Source organism: Anser brachyrhynchus (genome assembly GCF_964034855.1).
Source record: "Anser brachyrhynchus genome assembly, chromosome: 4".
Lineage (NCBI taxonomy): Eukaryota > Metazoa > Chordata > Aves > Anseriformes > Anatidae > Anser > Anser brachyrhynchus.
The window spans coordinates 76,167,076-76,181,899 of NC_137698.1; the positions used below are offsets into that span (position 1 = coordinate 76,167,076).

The following is a 14,824-nucleotide window of genomic DNA, read 5'->3' on the forward strand; positions in this document are numbered from 1 at the left end:
TTAATATCCTTAGCATGATAATAACTTTCATAGTGTCATCAGGTATACATTTCTGGCGTTCCTTCTGGTTCTTCTCCGCAATAAATAAGTCTCCCTCTATGTCTGTTCTCCCGAGAGGCTTTGGGAGCCTGAAGCCTTTATTCGGGGGACCAGAAGCCGGATGTGTTTGCACAAGGAGCTGGGAGGCTCGTTCCCGAGCAGCCCTGCGCGCGCGTTGCGTCCCAGCGCAGCGGCGGTTTTTGGGGAAGAGCTGAAGCTGCGTTTCTTCGTGCGGGGCTGCGTCTGCTGTGTCGCCCGGTTCCCTCATGAAGCAGCTGCTCCTGCTGCCTTTTCTCCCCTCATTTTAAGTCTCTCCCAGAGGGGGGACCATCCCGAGGAAAAACGAAGCCGCTCTTTTTGCCCCCAAAGCAGTGATGCTGAGTTGAGGAGGCGACGGCTGGCATCACCCCGGCCCCCCCAGGAGGCCGGTGCCAGCAGATGGCAGCAGCATTTTGGGAATCTTCCCCGAGCTGTGGCACACATCCCGGGGTCGGGGGGGGGGGAACGGAGGCAGCAGCAGGGCCGCATCCAGCCACCCCAACGAGCATTTGGTCCTGGAGGAGGGTGCTCAGCCCCGCTGGGGGCCCAGACTCAAACCCAGGTTTAAAACGGGTTGAAAAACAGATTGCGGATGGAGAGGGCAGAGCACGGCACGCCCTGCTCCGGTCAGGTTTGCCTCTTTTTGCCTCTAAATAAAGGCGGACGCTTAGCGACAATCATTTATTCGTACCGCAAGCAGCTCACGGGGTTAGCACCGAGCTCGGGTGGCGGCGGGGGTTTGTGTCACAGCCTGGCAGCTGCAGGCACCCTGTGGTTTCTCGCCCACCCAGCGATACCCGTGGGGCTGCTGTAGGGGTGCAGCCGCGTCCTCAGAGGGGCGGTGGTCTGAGCGTGCCCCCAGGTGCCCTGCGACGACCCAGAATTCGGGATTTTTATCGTCAGAAATGCGATTTTTCTTGCAGTTTCAGGGGTAGCGAGCGGTGACCGAACAACTTGGGAGCGCCCCGAGGATTCCCAAGCCGTAAGGCAAGAGGAAGCCGCGGGTTTTATTTCGCTCGAAGCTTGTTCTGGTTTGGTTGGGCGCCCACTGTGGCGAAGCTGCACTCGGGGCTGGGCTGAGGCAGCGAAACAACCAGGCTGCCTACCGCAGACCGTACGGCTTGGTCTCACCAGAACGCAGCCGCTGGAAGGGTCGGAGCTTTTTAAACGATGTGCTAGGCTGGAATTTATCGTGGAAACATGTTTTTATCGTGCGTTTGACGCGCCGGAGGGAAGGGACGCGACCCGAGTTGGGGCAACCCAAGGGATGTGATGAGAGCTGGGGCAACCCCAAGCACAAATACAGGCTGGGAGAGGAGGGAGGGAGAGTGGGTTGGGAGCAGCCCTGAGGGCTTGGGGTTGTGGGTTGGTGAGAAACCCCAAATGAGGCAGCAGCGTGCGGCCGCAGCCCGGCAGCCGGCCGTGTCCTGGGCTGCGTCAAAGGCGGCACGGTGGCAGGGCGAGGGAGGGGATTGTCCCCCTCTGCTGCTCTCAGGGGGCTGAGCACCTCAGCTGGGGAGGGTACCCTTTGTCGGGGCGGCAGTGTTGGGGCAAGGGGAACGGTTTTAAGCTGAAAAAGGGCGGATTTGGGTTAAACGGCAGGAAGAAACGCTTCAGGTTGAGGGCGGTGAGGCCCTGCCCAGGCCGCCCCGAGGAGCTGTGGCTACCCCACCCCTGGCAGTGCCCAAGGCCGGGCCGGATGGAGCTGGGGGCAGCCTGGGCTGGGGGACAGGGGGCCGCAATTAGGCGGAATTAACCCCCCACTAATCACCAGCGGAGTGGGGGGGAGTGGGAGGCAGCCAGCGCGCCGCTTCCGGTTTAGCCCCGCCCCTAACCCCGCCCCCTTCCCTTAGCCCCGCCCACAACCCCGCCCACCCTCCCTTAGCCCCGCCCACCCTCCCTTAGCCCCGCCCCCTTCCCTTGGCCCCGCCCACCGCCGCCGGCCCCACCCCTCGCGCAGCGCGCCCCGCCTGCGGCCGCACCATGGCGGCGGCGGCACCGGCAGCGGGCGGGCGGCGGCGGGGGCGCCGCTGAGGGCCGGAGCCCCCCCCCCCCTCCCCCCCCCCGCCTTACGAGGAGGCGGCGGCGGCGGCTCCAGCTCCGTCCCCGGCCCTTCCCCTCCCCACCCCCCGTCCGAGTCCCGGAGCCCCCCGGAGCCGCCCCCCCCCGCGGCGTGTCAATGGTCGCGGCCGCCGCGGCCTCGCACCGGAGCCGTTGGGCGGCGGCGGGAGGCAGCGGGGGCGGCGGAGAGCGGGAGGAGCCCGGGGGAGCCCCGGGGGGGAGCCCGGGGGGAGCCCGCCCGGCTCCGCCGCCCGCAGCTGAGAGGTAAGGGGGGGGGTAAAGGGGTGGGCGTTCGGCGCCGGGGGGGGGGAGGGTGGAGGCCTCTGGCAAATCTTCCTCCTCCTCCTCCTCCTCTTCCTTCTTCCTAATCTCCTTCCTCCTCCTCTTCTTTCTCTTCTTTCTCCTCTTCCTCCTCCTTCTCCTCTTCCTTCTTCCCAATCCTCCCCCTCTTCTTCCTCCTCTTCCTCGTCTTCCCCCTCCTCCTCTCCTTCCAGATCTCCACTCTCCTCCTCCTCTTCCTCATCCCCGTCTTCCGAATCTTCCTCGTCTTCATCCCCCTCCTCTTCCTAGTCTTCCTTCTTTTCCTTCTCCTCTTCCTAATCTTCCTCCTCTTCCTCCCCTTCCTTCTTCTCTTCTTCCTCCTCTTCCTGCTTTTCTTACTCCTCTCTCCCCCTCTTCTTCCTAACCTTCCTTCTCCACCTCCTCCTCTTCCCAATATTCCTCGCCATCACCATCTTCCTCCTCCTGTTTTTCCTGGTCTTCGTCATCTTCCTTCTCCACTTCTTCGTTCCTCCTCATCTTCCTCCTCTTCCTCTTCCCAATATTCTTCTTCCTAGTCTTCCTCGTCTTCCGCCTCCTCTCCTTCCTTCCTCATCTTCCTCCTCCTCTTCCTCTTCACCTTCCTTCTCTTCCCCCTCCTCCCTTCCCTCCGCCCCCCATACCTGCACGGCATTTTTCCGCGTTGACCGGCCCCAACCCCCCCTCCCCCAACGGGCGTTTCCCCACGGACGGGGGAGCCCCGGGGACGGGATTTGGGCTGGGGTCACCGCTACGGGCAGCGGGGCCACCGTCGCCTGCCCCCGCCCCGCACACGTGGGCACCGTGGTGCGGGGCCGGGGCCCCCTTCCCTCCTCCGTCCCCCGTCAGGTGCTGCGGGACGGACGCCCGAACGCTGCACCCCCGCGCCGCGACGCCTCCCGCCCCGATATCGGGGGCGTAAAACTTTATGGGGCCGGCGCGTGCGGGTCCCGCGGCAGCCGAGGGCAACACCGCGGGCGCTGCCCCGCTCTCGTCCTCGGCCCCGTTCGCTCGCTTCTCAGCGTGGATGGAAAACGCGACAGGAAGGAAGGGAGGCTTTTTTTTTTTTCTTTTCTTTTTTTTTTCTTCTTCTTCTTTTCCTCCTGCTAAATATGGAGTGACATTAAAACCCCCAAAGAGCGTCGCGGAAAGGCATCCCGGCCCGCGCTCGGCAGCGGAGGGAGGAGGGAAGACGACGTTCGCTGGCGGCTTTGGCTGCAAGGTTCCAGCTGGGGAGTTTCGCAAGGAGCGACGGGGTCCGTGCCGAGAGCCTCAGGAATTTCGCTTCGGTCGCTCGCCGAACGCTCTCCCGAATTCGTCATCTCCGTTCCCTCTGCGCCGGCGGAGAGCTCGCGGGACGCGGGGGGAAATACGGGGGGCTTCGAGAAAAGACGGGGAGTCGTGTCGGGGAGAGAAACCCGGCCTTGCCACGGCCGACGTCTGCTCCCAAACTCTGCTCGGGGCGTCGGAGCTCGGTGGCGGGACCCAGGGGGGTGGCGGACGGCCCGCGGTGCTCGGCTCGGGTCTGCCTGCGCGCGCCTCGCGCCTGGCCAAGACGCGAGGTTCCTGCTCTCGTTCCCCAGCCGAGTTTTTCCCCTTAACCTAAACCCGGCGCCTCGTCGCTCCTGCGGCGGCCGAAACCGTTTAGGTGGGATCAGGTAGGCGAGCGGCTCGGAAGCCTGCGGGAGGGGAGGTAGGAAATGTCCGTGTCTGCGGGCTGATTCATCCCGCTGCGCTTAACTCCTTCCCTGCTGATGCCCGTGCTGCTTTTAGGGCCGTTGGGTGCTTTGCTGCCGGCCCCTCCGGGTACCGGGGTTTCCTCCCGATTCGGTCGTGAAACGCTGCCGCTTTTGTGGTTAGGGGCGGGAATGGGGTTCGGTACCCGAATCGGGCAGCTGGAGCATCCTCAGCTACGCGAGGAGGGATTAATGTTTAATATTTAATGTTTCATGCACGGGGCGTGCGCCGTGGTACTTAATCGGGGTGTGCAGGGATTAGGGGGAGATTTCCCGACCAGTAAGCGGTTCCCTAAGCATCCAGGGCGATTTCTTGCATCTTCCCCGGGAAGAGCTGGTCCTCGGCGTGGCTGAAGGACCTTCCTCTTTCTCCAGCAGCTGTAAGTGCATCGATCAGCTTTCTTCCTGACTGTTTTCCTTTTTTTAAACCCATAAAAACACTGGAAGCCCTCTTCTCGGACACAGCAAACACCGTGCTGCGTGCATCCGCGCAGCCATCAGGCCCGAGGTGCCTCGGCCTCGATTTTCTCTGGCTGACTCCTTTAGGAGACCCTTGAATTTCACCCACACCTCCACCCCGGTCCTGGAGGCTGCGGGGAATGTCTCTGTAGCTCCGTCCCGTATTCTCTAGCGGGATTTTTTGAGGCAGGGGAGCCGAGACGAGAGGTGGAGGTCTCCTTGCGACTTCGGTGAGGCCCCCCCCACCTCGAATCCACGCGCGGGCAGGTTGCTTCCTCAGGCGGCGGGCCCTCTTCGCTCCAGAATCATTTGTCGGCCTAATTTCTTCCTGTCGAAGCAGCTCCGTTTTGCGCGTGGGGTAATTAGCGGTAATTTGGGCCCAGGGTGGGAAATGAGAGGTCCGCGGCTCGAGAAGCGCGGACGAGAGCGCAACCTCTGCCTCTCCCGCGTGAGTCAGGTCCCGCCGCGCCGTCTCCCCGACAGCGAAATGAGGGCTCGTGTGCGAGACCAGGGGCAGGCGTTACAGGCAGGAGGGGGCAGGAGCTGGGAAAGGGGGGGTCACCGATTTTGCAAGCCCTCTGCTGCCGCAGGGAGCCAAGGACGCGCATGGAGAGGGGAAAAGAACCGCCGAGGTGATGCGAAAAGCTTTTTGCGAGCCGGCGTGGCGTGTCGGCGCGTCCCCGGCGCCCCAGCCAAGTGCTCGAGGCGTTTTGAGCGCTGTAGCGAGGATTTCTGCCTCCTGCCCTGCAGCCTCGCTCAAGCCGGGGCTCTTCTGGGAAGACGTCCCCCTTGTCCCCTTTCCCTCGGTGAAGGGAAGCCAGGCTCCTTCCCCTCGCCCTCCCGACTCCGTGCGAGGCGCAGCCGTCCTCCCTGGCATCCGCCGCGCTGCAACGTGGGGCGCGAGGTGAGCTACGCCGCGGAGGCGCTGCGAGCGCCCGGGCTCACCCCCGTCACCTCGCAGCCGTCCCCCTCCTTCATCCCCTCGTTCTGGTCTCTTTTGGAGAGGCTGGAACGGGGGAAGCTGGCCCGGAAAGCCCAGCAGGCGTGAGGCGTGCTGCAGCCGAGCCGTCTCTGAGTGTCCGCGTGCCCCACTGCCGAGGATATGGGCAGGTGAGGAGCTTGAAGGCCCGTATTCGTAACCTGGGGGGCCTGAAACGCTTCGACGCTGGAATATAAATCAATAAAAGCCTGCTGGAGGCCCGGTCGGAGAGGTCCCGGGGAGCCGTAGCCGCATACCGGTGTTAAAAACAGGGTTTGACGTGTTGGAGCTTGTAGGCTGTGCGTGTCCGCGTTAAGTAAGCGGTGACAGGAAGCCTGGGCTCAGGTACGAGCAGCGAATCAATCAGCGCCGGAGCGCGCGGCGGCTCGGCCGGCCTCCCCTTTGGATGCCTGCCTGCCCCTATCACGCCTGGCGTTTCGAAACGAGCTCCGCGAGCTGGGATTGTTGGGATGAGCTAAAGCCCAGGGGGTTTAGCTCAGCCCGGCCTCCACCCCGGCGCCGGTGACCTCGCCCGGGGCTGCGGAGAGCAGCCGAGGTTCCTTGGGGCGCGCGGCTCGGCCGCCGGAGGTAGGAGGTCGGCGGGGGCCGCGCTCAGGTGCCCGCCTTCACCGGGCTCTCGTGCGAGGAGCCGGGGGGGGCTTCCGACCGCAGGGCACCCCTGGACCGCTCCCAGCCACCCCCTTTTCTCCTTTCTTTGCTTTTTTCACAGCACGTGGCGTGCCGGGCGCACGCGGCCTCGTCCTTCCCTCTGGCAGGGCGGCAGGTGACGCGAATGGGATGGACGGGGAGCCGCGGAGGCGGCTCTGGGGCTTTTTGGAGTGCCGCCGCCTTTGGGAGGGCCGATACTGGCTGCGGTTTAAGTGATTTAGGCAGCGGCGAGCTGCGGTACGTGCGAACTGACGGAGGGATCCTCCTTTATCTCTGGGCGTGCGTGGGGTCCCTCCCTTGCTCGAGACCCTGCCCGTCCAGAGTCAGCGCCTTGATTGTTACCCCGGGACTTCCAAACGGCCTCATTCACGAAGCGCGGCTGGCCGAGGGGTGCTGTGACAGAATTTACTGACACAAACCGGTAATAGTCCGTGCTGGAGGGCTTTCCGCAGCCAGGAAATCTGTTCCTGGCCTCGACGTGCGTTACACCAGCTCGAGGTCCCGCTATTAATCGCAGCGCTGGCTCGCGCCCGGTCGGGCACCTCTTGCTTCACCCTCCGAAGCAGCAATCTTGTCCTCGGGGGCTTTCGGATGAGCACTAACGCGGTAACCGATGATGTGACCCAAAGAGAGGCCTCGGCACATCTGCGGAAGGTTTTCTGTTTACTCATCCTTCTAAAAAAAAAAAAAATAAGGAAGGGAAAGGGAGGACCTGCAGAAGCGCGCCGCGGGGCGGTCAGCGTGAGCTGGGAAGATCCGAGAGTCGACGTGCCGCTTCCTGGCGGGGAGGGAGAAAATGTGGGGGGCGAGAGCGGCCGCTCGGGCTGCGGGAGGCTGGAGGAGCGCTGCCGGAGCGGGAAGGGAGCTGGAGGAAGGAGCAACGTGCCTCGGCGGTGAAGGAGGTTAGGGGAGGAGGAAAAGCCGGGAGCGAAACTCAGGTGGGGCGGCTGGCGGCGAGGCAGAAGGGACGGGCGGCACAGCGGCCTCCGGAGCTTCCGAGCGGCGGATCTCAGCCCTCGAGGAAGGAAATCTGCTGAGTAAGAGGAGAGCTATGAAGAACGGGATCCGCTTTTGAAAAAAAAATAAAAATTAAAAAAAAAAAGGAAAACCATTTTAGTGGTTTCGACGGATTCCAGCGGCGCCCTGGGAAAGGGGCAGCCTTTTGTTCCAGGCACCGCGTGCAGCGTGGGGACGTTCTGCCATCCGACCTGCAGCTCCTGAGGGCCCGGCCTGTGTCCCGCGGCGGCGGAGGGAGGCGGGACAGCGGGCAGGATTCCCCTTGCCGCTTTACCGTTTGCACGATATTTTTGCCGTGCCGGCAGGTGATCACCTCCGTTTTGTTCCGAAAGCGAAGCACCGATGGGTGTGCTGGGGAAGCCGGAAAATAAACGGATCCGCTCGGGTTTTCAGGCGTTGCTTAACGCTGGGCGAGGTGGGTGAGCGGATCCGTCCGAACCTCTCCATTTCACTGCTTCGCAAACCGGCTGCTCCGCGCCACGAAGCCCCAGCCTCCCAGCCCGCTGTCAGCTGCGCCTGCGCGCCTTTTGGTGGTCTCTAAGCAGAAATACGGACCGAGGTCTTCCCCCCCCCGTCCCTCTGCGTTGCTGGGTCAGTGGGGCACTGAAAGCTGCAGCTCCGCGTCTCCTGGAAGACGCTTAATGCCACGCATGCCGGGCCTGAACGACGAATGAGGGATGAATAGAAATGAGTTGGAAACGAATAATAAATTGGAAAGCGCGGATAATCCTCCAGATTTTCTCTTGAGGAGGCTTTAAACCTATTCAGTTACAGACAGAGAGATGTTTTTAATCCCAGCCGCCGTGTAGGATTTGCGTTTTCATTCAGATGGCAGGTCGGGAGCGAGGTGGGATCTTCGACTCCATGGCAGGGGCTTGTTTTCAGATACCCTGGTGGCTGGAAAACTGGGGCTGAGCTTTAGATTGATGAGAGGTTACGTTATTTTCTGAGGTTATATGGGAATACATGGAAGAGAAACGGGAAGACCATCTTCAGGATCAGCAGGGTTTTACTTCGCAGCTTTGTGGACGGTTTTCCCGCTCTTTGGTTCTGCTTCGTTCAGCCCTTCAAAATCTTTCTGCAGGGCAGCGGATTTGTGTGTTCCTGCCTTTTTTTTTCCACATCGTTCTGACCTTCAGAGGTACCGTGTGTAGATTGCTGCGTGATGTCTGAATTTGCATTTTGAGCTCTCCGCTGGGCTCCGGCAGCCTGCACGGGTTGGCAAAGTCACCTCGGGCAGGCTGTATACCTTCCCGTAGGGTTATTTAAGAACCTCTTACGTAGCACTACCTTTTTTTATAAAATTCTTTAACCAACTCATCTAGCATCGTTCTCATTCCTGGCCTCATCTACGGTGCTTAGGTAATATTTTATTTTTTATTTTTTCTTTGACTGCAGCGGGGAGCTGGGGGCTGAGAGCTCCGACCCAGCCCCTCGTGGGGCCTTCGGGGCAGTTTGAGGCGAAACCTCTGCTCTCTGCGGAGATCGGTGGCGTCGGTGTTTGAGTTCACGGAACTCCGACGTGGAGCCCCCCGCAAGCGGGAAATCGGGGAGAAACTACGAAAAACTGGGGGCTGCTCTGAAAGGACGCGCCGCAGCCCGACCGTGCCTGTTTGTGGCAAGGCAGAAAGGACCCCGGGGAGCCTTCCTGGGACCACGGCGGCCCTGCCCAGCGGGGGCTGGCATCGCAGGCCGGTCTTTTAAGCTTGGCCGGAGCTGCTTGGCCTGCCTTGATCTCGTTGAGGCCTTGCTCAGTTCCCAGCTAGTCAGACACCCCCGTGAGGGGCTCGGCTGAGTACGTACAAGCAGTTGTAGGCCTGATACTACCGGGTTGCCACGGCCTTCACTAATTACACAGCATCAGTTGCCCCCTCGGCGGGGTGTCTGGAAACATCCCTTTTCGTTTTCCTCTCCAGACCAAGTGGAGCGAAGCCCAGAAGCCCAGCCCTCCCCCCGCCACAACGCCCTTTTGAACTGTAGGGCTGAGAAACTTATTTTTTATTTTTTTTTCCCCTCCGAAAGCTGCTTAGACTGGTGAACGGAGAACAAACAAGTGCGCGCACACAGGCGCGGCAGAAGGGGAAACTTGCGACAGGGGAAAATGCTTCGGGGATGAGGCAGAGAGGGCTGGTGAGTGCAGGGCTGGGCAGGAAACTCCAGCCGGGCTTCCCAGGCCACGAAGCTCCTCAGCCTCCCAGCCCAGGGATTGCCCTATTCCATCCTTTTTTAAGAGTTCCCGCAAGATCACACAGCTCTGGCTGCTTTTAGGAAGCAAGAGGCTCTGCAGTTGCTCAGTCCTTGCTCAGTTTCTTCCTTACGGTGGGAAGAGGTGGCACGGCGAGCGGGGCAAGGGCTTTCCCGTTGCACCGTGGCAGGCCGAAAGACCAAACCTGTGCTTTAATCGGTTCAAACTGGCACTGCCGGGCCCCAAGTGAATTCCTCCCCGTGCTGCCTGCGGTCGGGGTTGCTTGGGTGTGAGCCGGGTGTGGAGGGCAAGTTCAAACCTATTGATGGTTCGGCTCGCTTTGGGAGAGAATCCGTAAAACCACGATTTAAGGACTCCTCACTGTGCTTCTCAGTGCAGCTTCTTAAACGGTTACTGACACGGGGAGGGTGCCGTGCGTACCGGGAATTTCATTTTTCAGTGCCTCAGAGGTTAAGAAACGTGAGGCAGAACAGATTTAAGGGAACTGGTCTGCCCAAAATGCCACCCGCTTGTGTCGGGGATGCATTGCTGGCCAGCCGAGCTGGCCTCTTTATGCTTGGTGTTGAATTTTCCTTGCTCTGCCACTTTGCGAAGGCGATGCAGTTTCAGAAATGCAAGCAGTTAATGAAGAGCATGGGCGTGAGCCCAGCACCCAGCTTTCAGAGCGATGTGGAGATTTGTTGGTGAGGCACTGGGAAAGGACCGGGCTTTCCGAGGCAGTCCCGGCTCCGTGCTCCAGCTGGCTTTGCGAACTGCGTTCTGGAAAGCTCCTTGTGGGAAGGAGCGCTTCTGTTCTGCCCGTTCCAGTAAAACTGTTGGTCGAGCTTTGTCTTTAACAGGACCGGCCTGCTGGCGCAGGGCTTTCGCAGGAAGATTAGCCTGCCCCTGTGACGAATTGCAGCTCGTCTCCTTTGGGATGCGTTGCCTCTGCCTGCGGCGATCGGCCTCCCAAGCGAGAGCCCGGCGCTCAGGGTTCAATCCTTCCTCTCCCTGCAGCTCGAGGCTGAGGTAGGGCGGAATGAAAAGACAAAAACCTCTTCTCGGGTCTGATCCCCTGCGGCCTGGAGCGTGCCAGCTTCTTTATCTCCCTGCTCCAGCAGCTCCGACGGCACGGATCCGCAGCGTGGCAAAGCCTCCCAGCCAGGCAGGATGCGTTTTGAGCTGTGGCAGCGCTAAGGGGTTTTGCTCCTGTCCTCTGATCCCAAGGACCGGCTGCCTTTTGCCGCTGGGATCCGGGCTGTGCTGGCAGCCTGCCGGACCCGGCGCGTCTCCAGAATGAGAAACAGGCTGGGGGATTGTTTTGTGAGAGGTGCAGGCTCTGTTTTTGTGGGTTTTGTGAGGGTGCGGCGGTCGCCAGCCCCCTCCGAACCCCACAGGTTTTGTCCTGGTCCCCTTGGGAAAAGGGTCGCAAGAGGCGCGAGGAGCGGATGCTGCGCTGTGCTGTGTCATTTTGCTGCCCGGCTTTCGGCTGTGATTCAGCTGTGATAATGCATTTCTCCGCACCAGGATTAGGAATTGAAGGGTGATGTGTTGTTTTTATTAAGGTGGAAGTACCGAAGTGGCTGTAGGGTTGAAGCCTTGTTTTGGGGGTTCAATAAGAGCACTGCAGGCATCAGGGATAAACTGCCTTTCTGCCGCCCTCCGCGGTTACAGCCCCTGCTCTGGGAGGAATCAGAGTTCTCCTACTGGTTTCACCCTATCTTTATTTATTTTTTGTTTATTTTATCAAGTCTTTTTGGCAAGAGAGCGAGGCTGCATCAAGCCTTGGGAGGCCCCATGGCCTCGGACAGCTGCTGTGACACAAAGCGATCGTTCGGACTCGGGCTGCCGACTCGCATCTCTGTTCCCCGAGAGCTGTCCCGTCAATGCCTTCCGTCAGAGGTACACCAGGATTTCGCAGCCCCCTCAAATGAGTCTTTCTGCGACCCTTTGTAGCTCTTCAGCGTTCTTCAGCCGGTTCTCACGCGTATCCCACGGCCCCAATTTATCTGTGGTCGTCTGATGTGCCCCCGAGCGACCCCGTCAGCCTGTGGCGTTGGGCGTCACGTTAGAGTCAATTTTCTCATTGCTGATAGCTTTGCTTCCTCTGTTTTTGGAAGCCGGGAGCTAATTTTGATCCCAAGTGCTCAGAACTTCGAATAAAATGCTCCAAAGCTTAGGAAGAATTCGAACTACGTTCTCAGAGTCACTCCTGTGGTGGATCTGACCCCAAATCCTGGCTCTGGGCTCTGTCGCAGTTGCAGAGGCGTCGGTCACAAGTCAGAGGCCTGGGGAAAATCGGGCCGGAACGGTATGGAGGAGAGGAACTGGATGTTTGCAGTACCTAAACCCATTCTTGCTAATGAAAGAGCAGCTTGAAATACATTCCTGAGCACAGGTTTGGGCTGTCCTGTTGTGGACCTAGCTCAGAAATTCATGTTTTGTGGATTATCTCCTCGTGTCTTTGCCCCAGCTGCCAAACCATCCCTAATCCACTGGGTTACGGATCCACTCGCTCTATCTTGAAGTCCAAGACTGCAAACGGGACTGCTGAAGGTATTGAGCTTGTGCAGGTATACGTCCTGGAGACAGCAAAGATAATCATTTCAGAAACGCTATTTCAGAAAAATCTGCTTGTTTCTGATATACTGTTTTTTTTCCGAAGAGCACGGTGGTGCTGAGCTTCTCAGAAGCTGGGCTTATTTCAGACCCTGGCTCTGTGTAGCACAGCTCCGAGACTTTGGTGCAGTTTTTCTTTCAGATATCCTTGTGAGCTCACCCCTCCGATCGGTGCAGGCTGGAGCAAAGGGGATGCTGCGGCTTCAGACCCTCGCAAAGATGCTGTCGGGAGGTCTGTCTGTCTGTCTGTCCGTCCCGTGCGAAGCCTTGAGCCAGGAAGGGCAGCCCAGCCAGGTCACTCCACGGTCTCGTGGCAGATCTGTCCTGCGGTTTGGGGCCGAGAAGCCGTTTTCATCCATTTTCCCCTCTGTGGGGTTCTCCAGCGCCTGCCCTCAGCCAAGAGCCCCGAGGTGGCCTTGGCAGGAGGTGCTTACAGGCAGGGTTTGGCAGGACCCCCACGGCCCGTTCCTTACCCGTCCTCCTCGGCTTCTGAGAGCCTATTCCATAAATTGTCCCTGTTCGCAGATAGCACGCTTGTGTCAAGCGCTCGCCCGCTGAATTCTTCCGTTTGTGGCTTTCCTTTCCTCTGGGCAGGGTTGTTTCTTAGCAGCTTAAGCGCACGGATGCCTGCTGGTTACGTCTTTCCTGGCTTCAGACAGACAAACTGAAACTCCTTCATGTTCCCTTCTTCTCTGAGCTCTCCTCCACGAGCTTCCCTGCCCTTACCACCCTGCTCTTTATCGACGCCCACCTTGTGTGCAGGCTCCTTGAGCCCAGGTTGGGGCTGAAATATTCCTGGGAGGCCAGAGCGGGCTGCTCCCCATGTAGGAAGGGGAAAGACGCAAAATGAAAAATGAGTTTGGGCTTCCCTGCTCGCTCAAGTGCTGGCTTTTGAAATCCTCTAAGCCTGAAGGCTCTCACTTGGAGAACGTGTGTGATGTCTGACGATGCCGGCTGCTTCCCACTCGAGCCGCCTAATGCTTGGGGTGAAAGGGAGATGCTTATTCTGAAGTGGGGCTCGTTCAGCTCCATTTATGTAATGGGCAGCTGAAAAAGCAACACTTCTGCTTTTTTTTTCCCCTAGCAGAAAACATCCTGCGGAGGATTCAGTATTAATATTAAGATGCTAAGCCTTGTCATCTTTGAAAGTCGGGCGTAGCTGATTTTGGGGGGTTTGCTCCTGTCCTGTGAGCTCCCTTTTTTTCTTGCTGCCAGCTGTGCAGCAAGGTTTTTGTACTTACTTTTTGTATTTTCTGTTAGTAACTGAGGGTAAAGCCCCGTCTCATCCGCGTTAGGTGTTTTTCTCTTTTAAAAAATGGAAAAGGAACTTGGTGGGGTTCGTTGGTGCTTGGAGGAGGAGGCCGTGCTATCGCCCCGGCATCGAAAGGGAATTAAGGTGTGAAGAGCTGGTTAGTCGTCACGTAGCAGAGGTGAGCTGATGTAAGATTTCGGCGTTCTTGGGTTTTTTTTTTTTGAAAGCTTATTTCTCAGTTCCCTCTTTCCTGCGTGTGTCGGACCACATCTGACATGGGCTGAGCCATTTCGGGCAGGGGTGGCTTGGGGGGACCACCTGGGCATGGGGCGGTGGGGAAGGGAACTTGCTCCTGGTTTCGTCCATCCATCTTTAACGTCTGATGCGGAGGAGCCCGAGTAACCCACAGCAGAGCTTGTGACTCCTCCGGGCGCCCCGACCGCCTGACTTTCCGTCCTTTTGGTAGGACGAGAGGAAAATGTGGAAACCAGCTGTGACCCGGCGATGCTATCTTGTTTAACTATCTGCATCCAGATGTTCCCAGCTTGTAGCGCTAATTCCCACTTACGGTTATCCAAGAACTGAACCTTGCAAGACACTTACTGCCTTCGTGTCTGGGAAGAGGAGTTGAAGCTCCCTTAATTTTAGCCCCGTGTGCCGTTACTTTACCCGAGCAAACACCTCTCACGTTCACTCGGGCAAGGCTTTCCACATCCACAGGGACACGGGAGCTGACATCTAAAAATGTCCTTCCTGTCGCGAAGCTCTTTCGTCGTTAACTGGACGAGAAGGCTGAAAAGCAAGAGCAATAAGACTATTTTAAAAGCCATGAGTAATTCGGGGTAAGTACTTCGCGAGGGCCTTGCGTCCTGTCCTTTTTTGAAGGCAGCTTTCTTGAAGGGATGCTCTTCCCTAGCGGTTGCCCGTGCCTTCCTGCAAATTTTATCGGCATGTGAACACCGAGCTCTGAAAGGCGCGTATTAATTTCTCGAACTCCGTTTGAAAAGCAAGCTGTTCTTGCGGCCTCTCCCGGATTCTGCGTGACGGGAGATGCTGTAATCAGGCTGCGCCGATAATTGCATTTTTAATGGGAAAGACAGAACAGTCAAAAATTCCCCTCCTTGACCGGCTCTGTGGGGACTGAAGGTAGTTAAAAAAAAAACAACAAAACAAAACACCCAGCATTGCTTTTGACATTTGAAATCGGTCTGGGCAAAGCATTAGGAAACAACGTACTCTGGGGGACGAGATGATCTAATACATCTGACTTTAAAGGAACAAGCTCCTGTGGAAACTTTTTTTTCTGTGCCTATTCCAAGGCGCTGGCTGCTGCCCGGATTCCCCCCCGTACCGTCGTGGTGTGGCCAGCGAGCCTGGTTAAATTTCTGTGCCTCTCGCTTCGTTCTTGTATCTGCGTTGGCTCCGCTCCTAAATAACCGGTAGGAAAGGAGGAAAGAAGAAAAGCTGCTGGT

At 58.8% G+C, this 14,824-nt stretch overlaps 1 protein-coding gene across 3 annotated transcripts in view; it reads left to right on the forward strand.

The window, feature by feature from the left end:
* The window catches only part of PTPRA (protein tyrosine phosphatase receptor type A), a 101,160-nt gene that overhangs the window by 516 nt on the left and 85,820 nt on the right, over positions 1-14,824 (forward strand). For 2 of the 3 annotated variants that reach the window (XM_080590103.1, XM_080590106.1), the window contains exon 1: positions 2,081-2,403. The exons of the other annotated variant lie outside the window; for it this stretch is intronic. The gene's annotated coding sequence lies outside the window, so the exon portion shown is untranslated. Of the gene's footprint in view, positions 1-2,080; positions 2,404-14,824 lie in introns of those variants that run through there. 3 annotated transcript variants of the gene reach the window in all.